The sequence below is a fragment of the Salmo trutta genome, chromosome 38 (genome assembly GCF_901001165.1).
Source record: "Salmo trutta chromosome 38, fSalTru1.1, whole genome shotgun sequence".
In the NCBI taxonomy this organism is placed as follows: domain Eukaryota; kingdom Metazoa; phylum Chordata; class Actinopteri; order Salmoniformes; family Salmonidae; genus Salmo; species Salmo trutta.
The window spans coordinates 22,401,419-22,417,887 of NC_042994.1; the positions used below are offsets into that span (position 1 = coordinate 22,401,419).

Consider the following 16,469-nt stretch of genomic DNA (forward strand, 5'->3'; position numbering starts at 1 on the left):
CTACTGTAGTTGGGATCTATAGTTGTCATTGAACCTCTTCCAGACCTATTGTTAGCCTGAAATCCAATCAGTTTCTGATGACATTTCACTCCTTGTACTATGTGTCATTGCCAAACAGTTTATCATGACAAGTAGTGGCAAGGAGTGGAATGAGAGCTGAACATACGGGGACCCAGGCTAAGGTATTGTCCCTGGGAATATTACACAATGTGTCCCGTTTCCCCCACTCCCTGATAACCAGTGTATAAATGCCTAGTCTACAGGTGGGTTCCAGCAGTCAGCATCAACATTTGGTAAGTCAGTACTCCTCTCAGATCACTATTCATACTGTATGGTTAAACAAAGTTATTTTGGGTTTGGTGAAATTAATATATCTGAACAGATTAAGTTTGAAATGTTATAATACCCTCCAGAGAATGTGTGTGTCCATGCTTAATATCTATTATTGTATTTTATGTTTTGTACCATGGTTCTTTGCAGTCTTGTGACAGAAAATAAAATGTTTTTTAATCACAATAGGATGACCTTGAATTTAAAAGTGACTGACTTTCCAGTAGATGTAAATTGTGGATAAAGTGTAGATGAATATAATAAGTGTATTTTCCTTCAGGTTGTGTTCCCGGTTTCTGCCCCTGTATAAGTAACTAGTGTTGATGAGGATGATCCTGGTAGCTCTGCTGGTTCCTCTACTGGTTCTGTCCAGCGCTGGACATACCTCAGGTACTCGCAAATATACTATACATTGCATTCGTAAAGTATTCAGACCCCTTGAGTTTTACCACATTTTGTTACGTTACAGCCTCATTCTAAAATAGATTAAATTCATTTTTTCCTCATCAATCTACACACAATACCCCATAATGACAAAGTGAAAACAGGTTTTTAGAATTTGAATAAAAAACATGAATAACTTATTTACATAAGTATTCAGACCCTTTGCTTTGAGACTCAAAATTGAGCTCAGCTGCATCCTGTTTCCGTTGATCATCTTTGAGATGTTTCTACAGCTTTATTGGAGTCCACCTGTGGTAAATTCAACTGATTGGACATGATTTGGAAAGGCACACCTGTCTATATAAGGTCCCACAGTTGACAGTACATGTCAGAGCAAAAACCATGCCATGAGATCGAAGGAAATGTCAGTAGAAAACAGAGACAGGATTCTGTCGAGGCACAGATCTGGGGAAGGGTACAAAAAATTGAAAGTCGCCAAGAACATAGTGACCTCCATCATTCTTATATGGAAAGAGTTTGGAATCACCAAGACTCTTCCTAGAGCTGAACGCCCGGCCAAACTGAGCAATCGGGGGAGAAGGGCCCTGGTCAGGGAGGTGACCAAGAACCCCATGGTCACTCTGACATAGCTCCAGAAGGACAACCATCTCTATACTACTCCACCAATCAGGTCTTTATTGTAGAGTGGCCAGATGGAAGCCACTCCTCAGTAAAAGGCACATGACAGCCCTCTTGGAGTTTGCCAAAAGGCACCTAAAGGACTCTCTGTCACGACTTCCGCCGAAGTCTGCTCCTCTCCTTGTTCGGGCGGCGATCGACGTCAACGGCTTTCTAGCCATCGCCGCTACATTTTTCATATGTCCATTTGTTTTGTCTTGTTCCATTACACACCTGGTTTTCATTCCCTAATCACACTGCATGTATTTAGTCCTCTGTTCCCCTCCATGTCTTTGTGTGATATTGTTTCATGTTATGTGGGTATTGCCACGCGCCAGACGTTTTGTTCATGTTCCGTGTTTTGGGCATGTTATTGTTGTTATGTGCTTTCGTTTTTGGAACAGAATTAAAGTGCGCCTGTTACTACACTCTACTCTCCAGCATGTGACTTCGCCTCCCACACAATTCTCTGGTCTGTTGAAACCAAGATTGAACTCTTTGGCCTGAATGCCAAGCGTCACGTCTGGAGAAAACCTGGCACCAAACCCTACGGTGAAGCATGGTGGTTGCAGCATCATGTTGTGGGGATGTTTTCAGTGGCAGGGACTGAGAGACTAGTCAGGATCGAGGGAAAGATGAACGGAGAAAAGTACAGAGAGATCCTTGATGAAAACCTGCTCCAGAGTGCTCAGGACCTCAGACTGGGGCGAAGGTTCACCTTCCAACAGGACAACGACCCTAAGCACACAGCCAAGACAACGCAGCAGTGGCTTCGGGACAAGTCTCTGAATGTCCTTAAGGGTAAAAAGTGGTTTAATCCATTTTAGAAGAAGGCTGTAACTTAACAGCATGTGGAACAGGTCAAGGGGTCTGAATACTTTCCGAATGCACTGTATATTTAATACATTAAAATATTTATGTATATTACATAATGAATACTATATATGATATAAACTATATAGCATTTGTTTATTTGATTTTGAGTGTCTTATTTTAGTTTAGCCATATCGAACTCTGACCAAAATATATTTGGTTAGAGTTGACAGTGTAGGGATACATGTATTAAGTATTAACCCACCACACAATTGACTTTCTCTGCTCTTTAGTTGCAGAACCTAAAAATGGAGGCATCAAAACAATGCAGGTGTCTCACTCAGTCTGTGGTCTCTCTCTGGTCTCACTCAGTCTGTGGTCTCTCTCTGGTCTCACTCAGTCTGTGGTCTCTCTGGTCTCACTCAGTCTGTGGTCTCTCTCTGGTCTCACTCATTTTGTGTGTTGTCTCTCCGACTCTCCTGAGGCTTTCTGGGCCCGTATCCACAAAGCGTCTCAGAGTAGGAGTGCTGATCTAGGGTCAGGTCCCAATCTGTCCATATATTCTTATTCATTATGACCTAAAATGTGAAACTGATCCTAGATCAGCACTACTACTCTGAGAGGCTTTGTGGATACAGGCCCTGGTCTCTCTGTCTCAGTGTCTCTCTAACTCCTTCTCGTCTCTCAGTGTCTGTTCTCTCTGACTCCTGACTCTCTCTGTCTCAGTGTCTGGTCTCTCTGACTCCTGACTCTCTCTGTCTCAGTGTCTGGTCTCTCTGACTCTCCTGAGTCTCTCTGTCTCGTTCTCTGGTCTCTCTGACTCCTTCTTGTCTCTCTGTCTCAGTGTCTGGTCTCTCTGACTCCTTCTCGTCTCTCTGTCCCAGTGTCTGGTCTCTCTGACTCCATCTCGTCTCTCTGTCTCAGTGTCTGGTCTCTCTGACTCCTTCTTGTCTCTCTGTCTCAGTGTCTGGTCTCTCTGACACTCTCTCGTCTCTCTGTCTCAGTGTTTGGTCTCTCTGACACTCTCTCGTCTCTCTGTCTCAGTGTCTGGTCTCTCTGACACTCTCTCGTCTCTCTGTCTCAGTGTGTGGTCTCTCTGACTCCTTCTCATCTCTCTGTCTCAGTGTCTGGTCTCTCTGACTCTCTATGGTCTCTCTGTCTCAGTGTCTGGTCTCTCTGACTCTCTCTCGTCTCTCTGTCTCAGTGTGTGGTCTCTCTGACTCTCTCTCGTCTCTCTGTCTCAGTGTGTGGTCTCTCTGACTCCTTCTCGTCTCTCTGTCTCAGTGTCTGGTCTCTCTGACTCCGTCTCGTCTCTCTGTCTCAGTGTCTGGTCTCTCTGACTCTCTCTCGTCTCTCTGTCTCAGTGTGTGGTCTCTCTGACTCTCTCTCGTCTCTCTGTCTCAGTGTGTGGTCTCTCTGACTCCTTCTCATCTCTCTGTCTCAGTGTCTGGTCTCTCTGACTCTCTATGGTCTCTCTGTCTCAGTGTCTGGTCTCTCTGACTCTCTCTCGTCTCTCTGTCTCAGTGTGTGGTCTCTCTGACTCTCTCTCGTCTCTCTGTCTCAGTGTGTGGTCTCTCTGACTCCTTCTCGTCTCTCTGTCTCAGTGTCTGGTCTCTCTGACTCCGTCTCGTCTCTCTGTCTCAGTGTCTGGTCTCTCTGACTCCGTCTCGTCTCTCTGTCTCAGTGTCTGGTCTCTCTGACTCTCTCTCGTCTCTCTGTCTCAGTGTCTGGTCTCTCTGACTCCTTCTCGTCTCTCTGTCTGTGTCTGGTCTCTCTGACTCCTTCTCATCTCTTTTCTCAGGTGCGCGCCAAAAGGAAACACCGCTCTGTCACCCCCTCCGTTCCCCTCGAACCCCTCACCATCGGACCAATCACCTGTGAGTACAACCTCATAAGTTATCAATCAAAACCAATCATTTAATAGATGTCAATCAAACAAATTATGTTGATGTCAGTGATGGACGCTCAGGTAACTAACTAACTAACTAACTAACCAACTAAATGAATAAATTACTGTTATGTTTGTTTCTGACTTCCAGGGTCCCAAAATGAAGTTTGAACTTCATGAATCCCTGTCATGCTTCCTGTATCCTAAATAATGAATCCAGTTATAAATAATGATCTTTTAAGGCTATTTTTATATTTCTCGTATGGCTAGAATAATTAGTAAAATATTTATAATTGAACCAACACAAATTCATTGATGAACCTTTAACTAAGGCGTGAGGTCAGAAAGTCTATGTGCCACTAATGTTTGAAACGTGAAAATAAATAGACATATAGTCTATGTGCCACTAATGTTTGAAACGTGAAAATAAATAGACATATAGTCTATGTGCCACTAATGTTTGAAACGTGAAAATAAATAGACATATAGTCTATGTGCCACTAATGTTTGAAACGTGAAAATAAATAGACATATTGTTGACATCTCCCTTTTCTAGTTTACTTCTATTTCAAATAAAATATTATTTAATCCTATTACTCTAAAATGCTTTGTATGTGCAGTAATTTAATATTGTTATTAAAGATGATACATGTATGTATCAATGTATTAATGTTCAAATAATGTACTGTGGATATAGTGTACTATTGCTCTAAAATACTTTAAATGAGCAGTAATTTAATAATGTTAATAAAATATAAACGATAAATAAATGTATAAATGTATTAATGTATGAATAATGCACTGGGCATGTAGTGTACTACAGCTATAGCTGAGTTCTTTCTCTTTGGGATCGGTCAAGACAACGATGAACCAGTAGGTGTCAGTATTACCACAGAAACACTGGTAGAAGTCTGCACCATCACCACACAACAGCAGCAGACTTAGAAAGAGGAAATCCCAACGAATTACGTAATTCATTAATTAAAAGGAAAATCTTTTCATCCTCATTTTCATTATTGACAGCACATATGTGAAAATGGCGCATTTCTGAAATTTGTAGAAACAAATATAAAGTTAAAAAGTTCTACATTTACATTTACGTCATTTAGCAGACGCTCTTATCCAATGACATCATCAAAAGTTAAAACTTGTTAAAAAACATTGGTGTGTTCCAAAATGCGCACTTGTGTTCTGCATTCTCCCATTCTTTCAAAGGTGATCTTCCAAGAACACCTGAGAGAGCAATCTGTTTAGTGTGGAAGAACATAGATCGCTTAAAATCTGTTATATTTGAAATGTACTTCGACGTGACCTCTAACCTAAACAGGAAACTGCATCATCACGCAGCCGGCGTTAACAAAGCTAGTACTGATGCTAAGTATCTTTGAGCAACTAGCGCTAGCAATTCAGTGAACATCGAAGGTTACGTATGTAACCACGATTATGTGAGCTATTGGATCACTCCAATATGGTATCCTTCCAGGTGGCAGGATACATTCCGAGTAAGAATTTCACATTAGTACCGTGTACCAGGTAGTGCTGCGACTGACCACCTTAAATAGCTGCCGCTGCACTACTTCCACTTCATGTCCTTTTCAAGGTGCTGTAGATCACCAACAAAAAGCTTTGGAGTAATCAAACAGCTCACATAAACGTGGTTACTTAACTAACATTTGTTATGTACCAGTATATTGGATCACTCCAATATGGTATCACAATACCAGATTAATCGGTGAACTAGGTAAGTGCCAGACAGAGAGCAAAGTCCCATAGGACTGAGCTCAGGGCAGTCATAGTTGATATGCCCCCACTCAGGGGATGCCCAACTGACCGAGGCACAAATGTCATTTAGGGGAACTCCTCGGAGCAGTGACCACAATGTAGCTACTCCTCTAGTAGAATGCACCGCTACACAGAGGTCAGAGGCCCACGATGTAGCTACTCCTCTAGCAGAATAAACCACTACAGCAGAGGTCAGAGGCCCACGATGTAGCTACTCCTCTAGCAGAATGCACCACTACAGCAGAGGTCAGAGGTCAGAGGCCCACGATGTAGCTACTCCTCTAGTAGAATGCACCACCACAGCAGAGGTCAGAGGCCCACGATGTAGCTACTCCTCTAGTAGAATGCACTGCTACAGCAGAGGTCAGAGGTCAGAGTTCAGAGGCCCACGATGTAGCTACTCTAGTAGAATGCACCACTAGGAAGGTGGAGGCCGGCTGGCCTGCTGATATGCTGTAGTAATAGTGTCCGTAATCCAGTGTGAGAGTCTTTGTATCGATAGGCTCTGGCCCAGAACTCTCTCATCATAGCAAACGAATAGCCAATCAGTCTGTCATATTGCCTGTGTCTGTGTAATGTAAGTGGCCAAGGCACACTTGGGGAAACAAACATCCAGCTAACCCGCAGCCGTGGGAGGAGCATATACAGACAAATGTAAAGGCCGGTTCACGTCTGTTAAACAGGACCTTCAGCAAGAATGAGGGGTTAAGACGGAGGGTGACACTCCTCTTGTCTGGACCCATTCTGAAACACATTCAGTGCTTACTGAAAAGTCATGTAGTTCACTCACCATCTTAGTGGAGGTAATAGCCAACAGGAATGCCACCTTCATGGATAGGTGCTTCAAAGTCATCGACTCTAGGGGCTCGAGGTTGGCTTAGCAATCGCTGACAGCACCACGTTAACGATCCAGTTTGGCATCGTGCGGACCATTGCTGGACACAGACATCGAACATGTTCACCACATTGTCCTAAAGGCCTAGACTGGTCCACTAACGCCTTCAGAGGCCAAGCCTGAAGCTGGAGGTGGTGTGGGTCCAGATGCCACAGTGTCCCCCTAGCCTGAAGAGGAGGTCGGGCCTCAGGGGCAGGAAATGCTGTCCTACCAGGTAGGGCTGGAACTGGTGAAGAGCTAGGTGAACCACCCTGAGATCCAGCAAATTGCCAGCCGAGATGCTGCAGTAACAGTGTCCAACATGCAATGTGAGAGTCCGGTTGGATGGTCACTGGCCCAGAACTCTCTCACCAAAGTTAACGGAAACTCATAAAGCTTTGATGTTGCCTGCATCTAAGGTGAATGCACCAATTTGTAAGTCGCTCTGGATAAGAGCGTCTGCTAAATGAGGGGGGGGGGGGATTGCATATGGTCTGGGTAGCCATTTGACTAGATGTTCAGGAGTCTTACGACTTGGGGGTAGAAGCTGTATAGAAGCCTCTTGGTCCTAGACTTGGTGGCCGGAGAGAGAACAGTTTATGAGTAGGGTGGCTGGAGTCTTTGACAATTTTTCCTCTGACACTGCCTGGTATAGAGGTCCTGGATGGCAGGAAGCTTGGCCCCAGTGATGTACTGGGTTGTTCGCACTACAGTTGCCATACCAGGCAGTGATGCAACCAGTCAGGATGCTCTCGATGGTGCAGCTGTAGAACCTTTTGAGGATTTGAGGACCCATGCCAAATCTTTTTAATCTCCTGAAGGGGAATAGGTTTTGTCGTGCCCGTCTTGGTGTGCTTTGACAATGTTAGTTTGTTGGTGATGTGGACACCAAGGAACTTGAAGCTCTCAACCTGCTCCACTGCAGCCCCGTCGATGAGAATGGGGGCGTGCTCGGTCCTCTTTTTCCTGTAGTCCACAATCATCCCCTTTGTCTTGATCACGTTGAGGGAGAGGTTGTTGTCCTGGCACCACACAGCCAGGTCTCTGACCTCCTCCCTATAGGCTGTCTCGTCGTTCTCGGTTATCATCGGCAAATTGAATGATGGTGTTGGAGTCGTGCCTGGCCGTGCAGTCATGAGTGAACAGGGAGTACAGGAGGGGACTGAGCACATATCCTTGAGGGGCCCCTGTGTTGAGGATCAGCGTGGGGGATGTGTTGTTACCTACCCTTACCACCTGGGGGCGGCACATCAGGAAGTCCAGGATCCAGTTGCAGAGGGAGGTGTTTAGTCCCAGGGTTCTTAGCTTTTTGATGAGCTTTGAGGGCACTATGGTGTTGAACGCTGAGTTTTAGTCAATAAAAAGCATTCTCACATAGGTGTTCCTTTTGTCCAGTTGGGAAAGGGCAGTGTGGATCGCAATGGAGATTGCATCATCTGTGGATCTGTTGGGGCGGTATGCAAATTGTAGTGGGTGTAGAGTTTTTGGGATGATGGTGTTGATGTGAGCCATGACCAGCCTTTCAAAGCACTTCATGGCTACAGACTTGAGTGCTTCGGTTCGGTAGTCGTTTAGGCAGATTACCTTAGTGTTCTAATAGAGATGAGATGTGAGTTTCCAGGGGAAACTAGGATAGTTACTGTCTTAACTGTAAGTACAACAGAAAACGAGTAACCCCAGCTACACACTGTACGAGACCGCAGTGTAATACTGTAGCTGAAAAGTGAGTTTCCAAGGGAAACTAGGATAGTTACTGTCTTAAGGGGGTCAGCCACAGCACTACCCAGTACACAGGACTAATCTGAAATTCTTACTCGGAACGTATCCTGCCGAGTGGATGGATACCATATTGGAGAGATCCAATATAGTGCTACATAACATGACTACATGACTCCTGACATAGTAGTGAAACTCTTCTCCCAGTAAAATCGAACTGTGAATCCTGGGGCAACATTATGGGTGACATTTTCAAGCCGCAAGATATTTTCAAGGTGCAAAACATTTCTTAGCTTTTCTCAAAGCTGCTATGAAGTGACTATTCATGCAATGTCATGACTTTGACTTTACTGCCGCAGAAACAGGAAGTGACTATGGCACCATTTTAGTTGTGCAAGAGAGCGCGGATCTGTGCGACACAATACTTATTTTACACCACGAAAATTGTGCCCTAAGTTTGCATAATAATGCAACTCACTTGAGATTTGCTGGATGAATGTCATTGACCCCTGACCTCTAGACGGGGGTCCTTCTCCAGAAAAATGTTACTACTTTAAAGCTAATTTCCTGCAATTTATTTATGACACTTTATTCAGATAGTAATGAAACAGAGAAACAGGCAAATGGAGAGAAATAGTGGGACGGTTGGCAGCAGGGATTGGTCCCTGTTCTCAGGTGCAAAGTTATGCAACAAGTGCCGGGAGTGTTACCACTACAACAAGGCTCTGAACAGGAAACACTAATATTAATGGTTGATGACACTGGGGGAGTGTTACCATAACAACAAGACTCTGAACAGGAAACACTAATATTAATGGCTGATGACACTAGGGGAGTGTTACCATAACAACAAGACTCTGAACAGGAAACACTAATATTAATGGCTGATGACAGTGGGGGAGTGTTACCATAAAAACAAGGCTCTGAACAGGAAACACTAATATTAATGGTTGATGGGAGTGTTACCATAACAACAAGAGCCTGAACAGGAAACACTAATATTAATGGCTGATGGCAGTGGGGGAGTGTTACCATTACAACAAGACTCTGAACAGGAAACACTAATAATAATTATAAATCCTCTTATGGCTAGGCGTCCCGTCAGCAGGACACCTGCTGACAACATCCGGTGAAATTGGAGGCACGCAATTCAAATAAATAATCGTAATATTTAACATTTATGAACATGCACGTATCTTATGTCGAATAAAAGCTTAAATTCCTGTTAATCTAACTGCATTGTCCGATTTACAATAGGCTTTTCAGCGAAAGCATACCATGCAATTGTTTGAGGATGGACCCCACATCAACATATTTTTCAACCAGCACAGGCTTCACAAAATCACAAATAACGATGAAATAATCACTTACTTTTTGAAAATCTTCCTCTATTTGCAATCCCAAGGGTCCCAGCTACAACATGCATGGTCGTTTTGTTAGATAAAATCCTTCTTTATATCCCAAAAAGTCTGTTTAGTTGGCGCCATCGATTTCAGTAATCCACTCGTTCAACCTGCAGAGAAAGGAATCCAAAAAGCTACTGCTAAACATTGTTCAAACAAGTCAAACTACATCTTTATTTAATCCTCAAGTACCCTAACATTTTTATAAACTATAATTTTTCATATGTTGAATTGAAAAGTAAAATTAACAAGTGCACGTCCTCTTCCTCGCACGCCCACAGACTGATTTTCAACTGTGACTCTTTGTACCAAAACTCCAAATTCTTCCTCGTTTTGGAAGAAACAAGCCTGAAATCTTGAACAAAGACTGTTGACATCTAGTGGAAGCTATTGGAATTGCAATCTGGGAGCTGGAATTGCATAGGACCCATAGCTTCCCATTATAAGAGCCTGGGACCTAAAAAAATAAATATCGGGTTGGTTTTTCTTTGGATTTTCTCCTACCATATCAATTGTGTTATAGTATCATACATTATTTTAACATTTCTACAAACGTCAAAGTGTTTCCTATCCAATGCTATCAATTATATGCATATCCTGTCTTCTGGGCCTGATTAACAGGCACTTTACCTTGGGTATGTCAGTCAGGTGGAAATTCAGAAAACTAGACCCTAGCCCTAAGACGTTTTAACATACAGTTTTTCAGTTAGTCAACATATAGTTAGTTAACATACAGTTAGTTAACATACAGTTAACATACAGTACACCTCTTTAAGGAATACCTGGGATAGGATATAGTAATCCTTCTAACCCCCCCCCCCCCCCCCCCCTCCAAAAAAGGTATAGATGTACTATTGTAAAGTGGTTGTTCCACTGGATATCATAAGGTGAATGCACCAATTTGTAAGTCGCTCTGGATAAGAGCGTCTGCTAAATGGCTTAAATGTAAATGTAAATGTTAGTTACAGTTAGTTAACATATAGTTAGACTGAAAGTATTCAGACCCCTTCCCCTTTTCCACATTTTGTGACGTTATTCTATAAATTATTAAATAAAACATTTTCCTCATCAATCTACACACAATACCCCAAAATGACACGGAGAAAACAGTTTCCATTGATCATCCTTGAGATGTTTCTACAACTTGATTGGAGTCCACCTGTGGTAATTCAATTGATTGGAACTGATTTTGAAAGGCACACACCTGTCTATATAAGGTCCCACAGTTGACAGTGCATGTCAAAGCATAAACCAAGCCATGAGCTCGAAGGAATTGTCTGTAGAGCTCAGAGACAGGATCATTGTGAGACACAGATCTAGGGAAGGGTACACAAACACTTCTATACACACACACACACACACACGCACGCACGCACGCACGCACACACACACACACACACACACACACACACACACACACACACACACACACACACACACACACACACACACACACACACACACACAGATACACACATACAGACACACACACACACCCTGGTATCTCTCAACTTTCCAGTAGGGTCCGGTTGTGTGTTGGAGGAGACTGGTGGTGGTGGTGGTGTTCTCCTGGTTCGTCTCCTCTGTCTGTAGAACAGGAGCAGGACCAGTCCTAACACTGCCACCATGACTACCAGACCAGCACTGGTCCACACCATCATACCTGACCACAGACAGGAGAAGAGACTTTACAGAGTACTGTATATATCATAGATACCATCAGACCTGACCACAGACAGGAGAAGAGACTTTACAGAGTACTGTATATATCATAGATACCATCAGACCTGACCACAGACAGGAGGAGAGACTTTACAGAGTACTGTATATATCATAGATACCATCAGACCTGACCACAGACAGGAGGAGAGACTTTACAGAGTACCGTATATATCATAGATACCATCAGACCTGACCACAGACAGGAGGAGAGACTTTACAGAGTACTGTATATATCATAGATACCATCAGACCTGACCACAGACAGGAGGAGAGACTTTACAGAGTACTGTATATATCATAGATACCATCAGACCTGACCACAGACAGGAGGAGAGACTTTACAGAGTACTGTATATATCATAGATACCATCAGACCTGACCACAGACAGGAGAAGAGACTTTACAGAGTACTGTATATATCATAGATACCATCAGACCTGACCACAGACAGGAGGAGAGACTTTACAGAGTACCGTATATATCTGTGGCGGCTAATTTCTGCATTACCAAATGAGGAGAGTTACAAACTTCACACACCAGTCAGAGTTATACTTAAACTACATCATTAATAATAAGAGTTTTCTCAAAAAAACTTAGACTTTCAATGATGCGCTATCTCTAATGAACTATTGAAAGTGTCAACACAAAAGTACAAAGATCTTTTATAGCCAAGATACACCCCTCTCAACGTACATGACGAACCACAGATACATAGAATGGGTCACAAGGATAAGTTTTGTATGAAAGATATCTATAAAACATAGCAGACAGCAACTGCTGTGTCAACAGTTTTCATTGTATAGACCAGTGTCTGGTCCTCCTACCCCAAACTAGAACCGTCTCTCCCTGGTACGGTATAGAACAGAACCATTAGCCCATCCAATGGCATAAATCAGTTGACAACTGTAGATACTCCCATCTCAAGTAAACCCCCTCTTGACTCCACTCCTGGACAAGCTCACTGAGGGGAGTGAGCCTCTAGGTCATACACTATCCCAAGATAAGTGCAACATCAGAGGGGACATACAATGGTCCAGACACTGCCATACACCTTCCCATCACCGCCAAAGGAGGGAGTGACTTGCGCACAGACATTGTGGAGACAAGTAATTGGTTCCCCATTAATCACGCCATCCCTTCCCATGGTTTAACAGTTACATTCACATATGAAGACAATGTTCCAGTCCTCTTCCCTTTCTGATATTCTGCATAGCACCAGGGTCATGTAAAAGACAGGTCTGACCTCTCCCCTCTCTGGGCCCCAAGTGACTGAGCCCCAGCTAAGGGAGAAGTGCAACTGCCAACATTCATTATCCAAAGGGATACATTCTAATGACAAGTATATCATATAAGCATATTATGCAAATAAAACATCTTAATTATCTATGTTACCCCACTAATTCTGATTCATACGCCACATATCATAGATACCATCAGACCTGACCACAGACAGGAGGAGAGACTTTACAGAGTACTGTATATATCATAGACACCATCAGACCTGACCACAGACAGGAGGAGAGACTTTACAGAGTACTGTATATATCATAGATACCATCAGACCTGACCACAGACAGGAGGAGAGACTTTACAGAGTACTGTGTATATCATAGATACCATCAGACCTGACCACAGACAGCAGGAGAGACTTTACAGAGTACTGTATATATCATAGATACCATCAGACCTGACCACAGACAGGAGGAGAGACTTTACAGAGTACTGTATATATCATATGTACCATCAGACCTGACCACAGACAGCAGGAGAGACTTTACAGAGTACTGTATATATCATAGATACCATTAGACCTGACCACAGACAGGAGGAGAGACTTTACAGAGTACTGTATATATCATAGATACCATCAGACCTGACCACAGACAGGAGGAGAGACTTTACAGAGTACTGTATATATCATATGTACCATCAGACCTGACCACAGACAGGAGGAGAGACTTTACAGAGTACTGTATATATCATAGATACCATCAGACCTGACCACAGACAGGAGGAGAGACTTTAATAAGAGTACTGTATATATCATATGTACCATCAGACCTGACCACAGACAGGAGGAGAGACTTTAATAAGAGTACTGTATATATCATATGTACCATCAGACCTGACCACAGACAGGAGGAGAGACTTTACAGAGTACTGTATATATCATATGTACCATCAGACCTGACCACAGACAGGAGGAGAGACTTTAATAAGAGTACTGTATTTTATTTTATTTATTTTATTTTTATTTCACCTTTATTTAACCAGGTAACCTGACCAAGATAAAGCAAAGCAATGCGACACAAACAACAAGACAGAGTTACACATGGAATAAACAAACGTACAGTCAATAACACAATAGAAAAAACAGAAAGTCTATATACAGTGTGTGCAAATGGTGTGAGGAGGTAAGGCAATAAATAGGCCATAGTAGCGAAGTAATTACAATTCAGCAAATTAACACTGGAGTGATAAATGAGCAGATGATGATGAGCAGATGATGGTGTGTAAGTAGTGATACTGGTGTGCAAAAGAGCAGAAAGTAAATAAAAACAATATGGGGATGAGGTAGGTAGATTGGATGGGCTATTTATATGTATATCATAGATACCATCATTAGAGAAAAGCTAAATGTTGACAGTATTTGTGGCTGCCTGTTCTTTTGTTTTACATACAGCTCCTCCTAAACCATCAACTATCACCTTCAGACCTCATTTCAACACAAACCTCCCAAACCTCTCTGCAACATTATCTAACATCTCTACAACCCTCCCAAACCTCTCTGCAACATTATCTAACATCTCTACAACCCTCCCAAACCTCTCTGCAACATTATCTAACATCTCTACAAACCTCCCAAACCTCTCTGCAACATTATCTAACATCTCTACATCCTCCCAAACCTCTCTGCAACATCTGTAAACATCTCCACAACCCTCCCAAACCTCTCCACAACATTTCTGACATCTGGAGTGTTGGTCCTTCACAGTTAGCAGGTATGATGGACTGGTCACTTGCCATCATTCTATCAACTTCAGACAACTTTAACATGCTGTTATATAATTCAGGCTATCAGATGATATAGACAGAAACAACAATATCTGGTCATGCATTGGACAAATCTCACTTCTTCTCTCTCTCTCCCTTTCAATTCAATTCAAGAGGTTTTATTGGCATGGGAAACATATATTTACATTGCTAAAGCAAGTGAAATGGATAAACAAAAGTGAAATAAACAATAAAAAGTGAACAATAAATATTACACTCCCACAAGTTCCAAGATAATAAATATATTTCAAGTGTCATAGTATGTCTATATAAAGTTTTGTAACGATGTGCAAATAGTTAAAGTAAATAAGGGAAAATAAATATATACAATGATGTTTGTTTTTCACTGTTTGCCCTTTTCGTGTGGAAACTGCTGTGTGATTACACACTGTGGTTTTTCACCCAATAGATGTGGGAGTTAATAAAAATGGGATTTGTTTTCTAATTCTTTGTGGATCTGTGTATTCTGAGGGAAATATGTCTCTAATATGGTCATACATTTGTCAGCTGGTTAGGAATTGCAGCTCAGTTTCCACTTCATTTTGTGGGCAGTGTGCATAGCCTAGCTTCTCTGAGAGCCAGGTCTGCCTACGGCAGCTTTTTTCCATTGCAATGCTATGCTCACTGAGTATGTACATAGTCAAAACTTTCCTTAAGTTTGGGTGAGTCACAGTGATCAGGTATTCTGAAACTGTGTACTCTCTGTTTAAGGTCAAAAATCATTCTAGTTTGCTCTGTTTTTTTGTTAATTCTTTCCAATGTTTTCTGACCTTCCCCTGGTCGTATTCTCGCGGGGCAGAAATCTCAGAGACCAATTGGTACACTCTGATTTACCACCCCAAGATATTCCTGAACAACGCCTATTTGCGCCCATACTGGATGGAAATTACAAGTGTAATGGCTGTGCTCAATGCAATGGCACTTATAAATGTAGATCCTTCAAACACCCCCAAACAGGGAAATCTATCCCAATTAAAGGTGTTATTACGTGTTCCACTAAGGCAGTTATTTATCTTATAACTTGTCCTTGTGGTAAAAATTATGTGGGTAAAACAAAGCGTGAATTAAAAGTACGTATCTCAGAGCACCGTAGCACCATTAGGTGCAAAAACTTGACTTACCCAGTTGCGGCCCACTTTTTGGAAGCAAACCATTCGATTTCGTCTCTGCGTTATATTGGCATCGAACATGTCACTCTCCCGAGGAGAGGGGGTGACCTTGATAATTTATTGTTAAAACGAGAGGCTGCCTGGATCTTTAATTTAAAGACACTTGCTCCCTTCGGTCTCAACATAGACTTTGATCTGAAGCCATTCTTGTGATTATTGTGATTTGAAAACATTGTAATTGTTTGTTAGATACATTTTAGACTACAAATGCAATGATCGTATGCTATCCATTTGTTTGTCTTTTTGTATGTTCTGTGTATACCGTTTTTTTAAATATTTGAGTTAACCAATGATATTAGGCTACACTTGGCCATGATTACAAACACCTGTGTGTCTCTTGACACTATATAAATGACTCATCTCGCAGTGTTTGTGATGATACCCTGATGAAGACAGCTTAGCTGTCGAAACGTTGGTTATTAAATCGTTGCATCTGAGCTCTTAGAGTGTGCGGCTTTTCTTTATTTTCTAGTGTTCTGCTCCGCTAGCCAGCACCTCGCCTTTATAGGTGTGCGTTTCTTTTTTCTAGATAATTCTTTCCAATGTGTCAAGTAATTATCTTTTTGTTTTCTCATGATTTGGTTGGGTCTAATTGTCTTGCTGTCCTGGGTCTCTGTGGGGTGTGTTTGTGTTTGTGAACAGAGCCCCAGGACCAG

The 16,469-nt window shown here is 42.4% G+C and overlaps 1 long non-coding RNA gene across 1 annotated transcript; it reads left to right on the plus strand.

Annotated features, from left to right (window-relative positions):
- Positions 1–222: 222 nt before the first annotated feature.
- Positions 223–4,842, plus strand: LOC115177870 (uncharacterized). The gene is made up of 5 exons (XR_003872520.1): positions 223–293; positions 611–720; positions 2,499–2,536; positions 4,007–4,082; positions 4,245–4,842. It is a non-coding gene; the product is annotated as an uncharacterized LOC115177870 (long non-coding RNA).
- Positions 4,843–16,469: the final 11,627 nt, after the last annotated feature.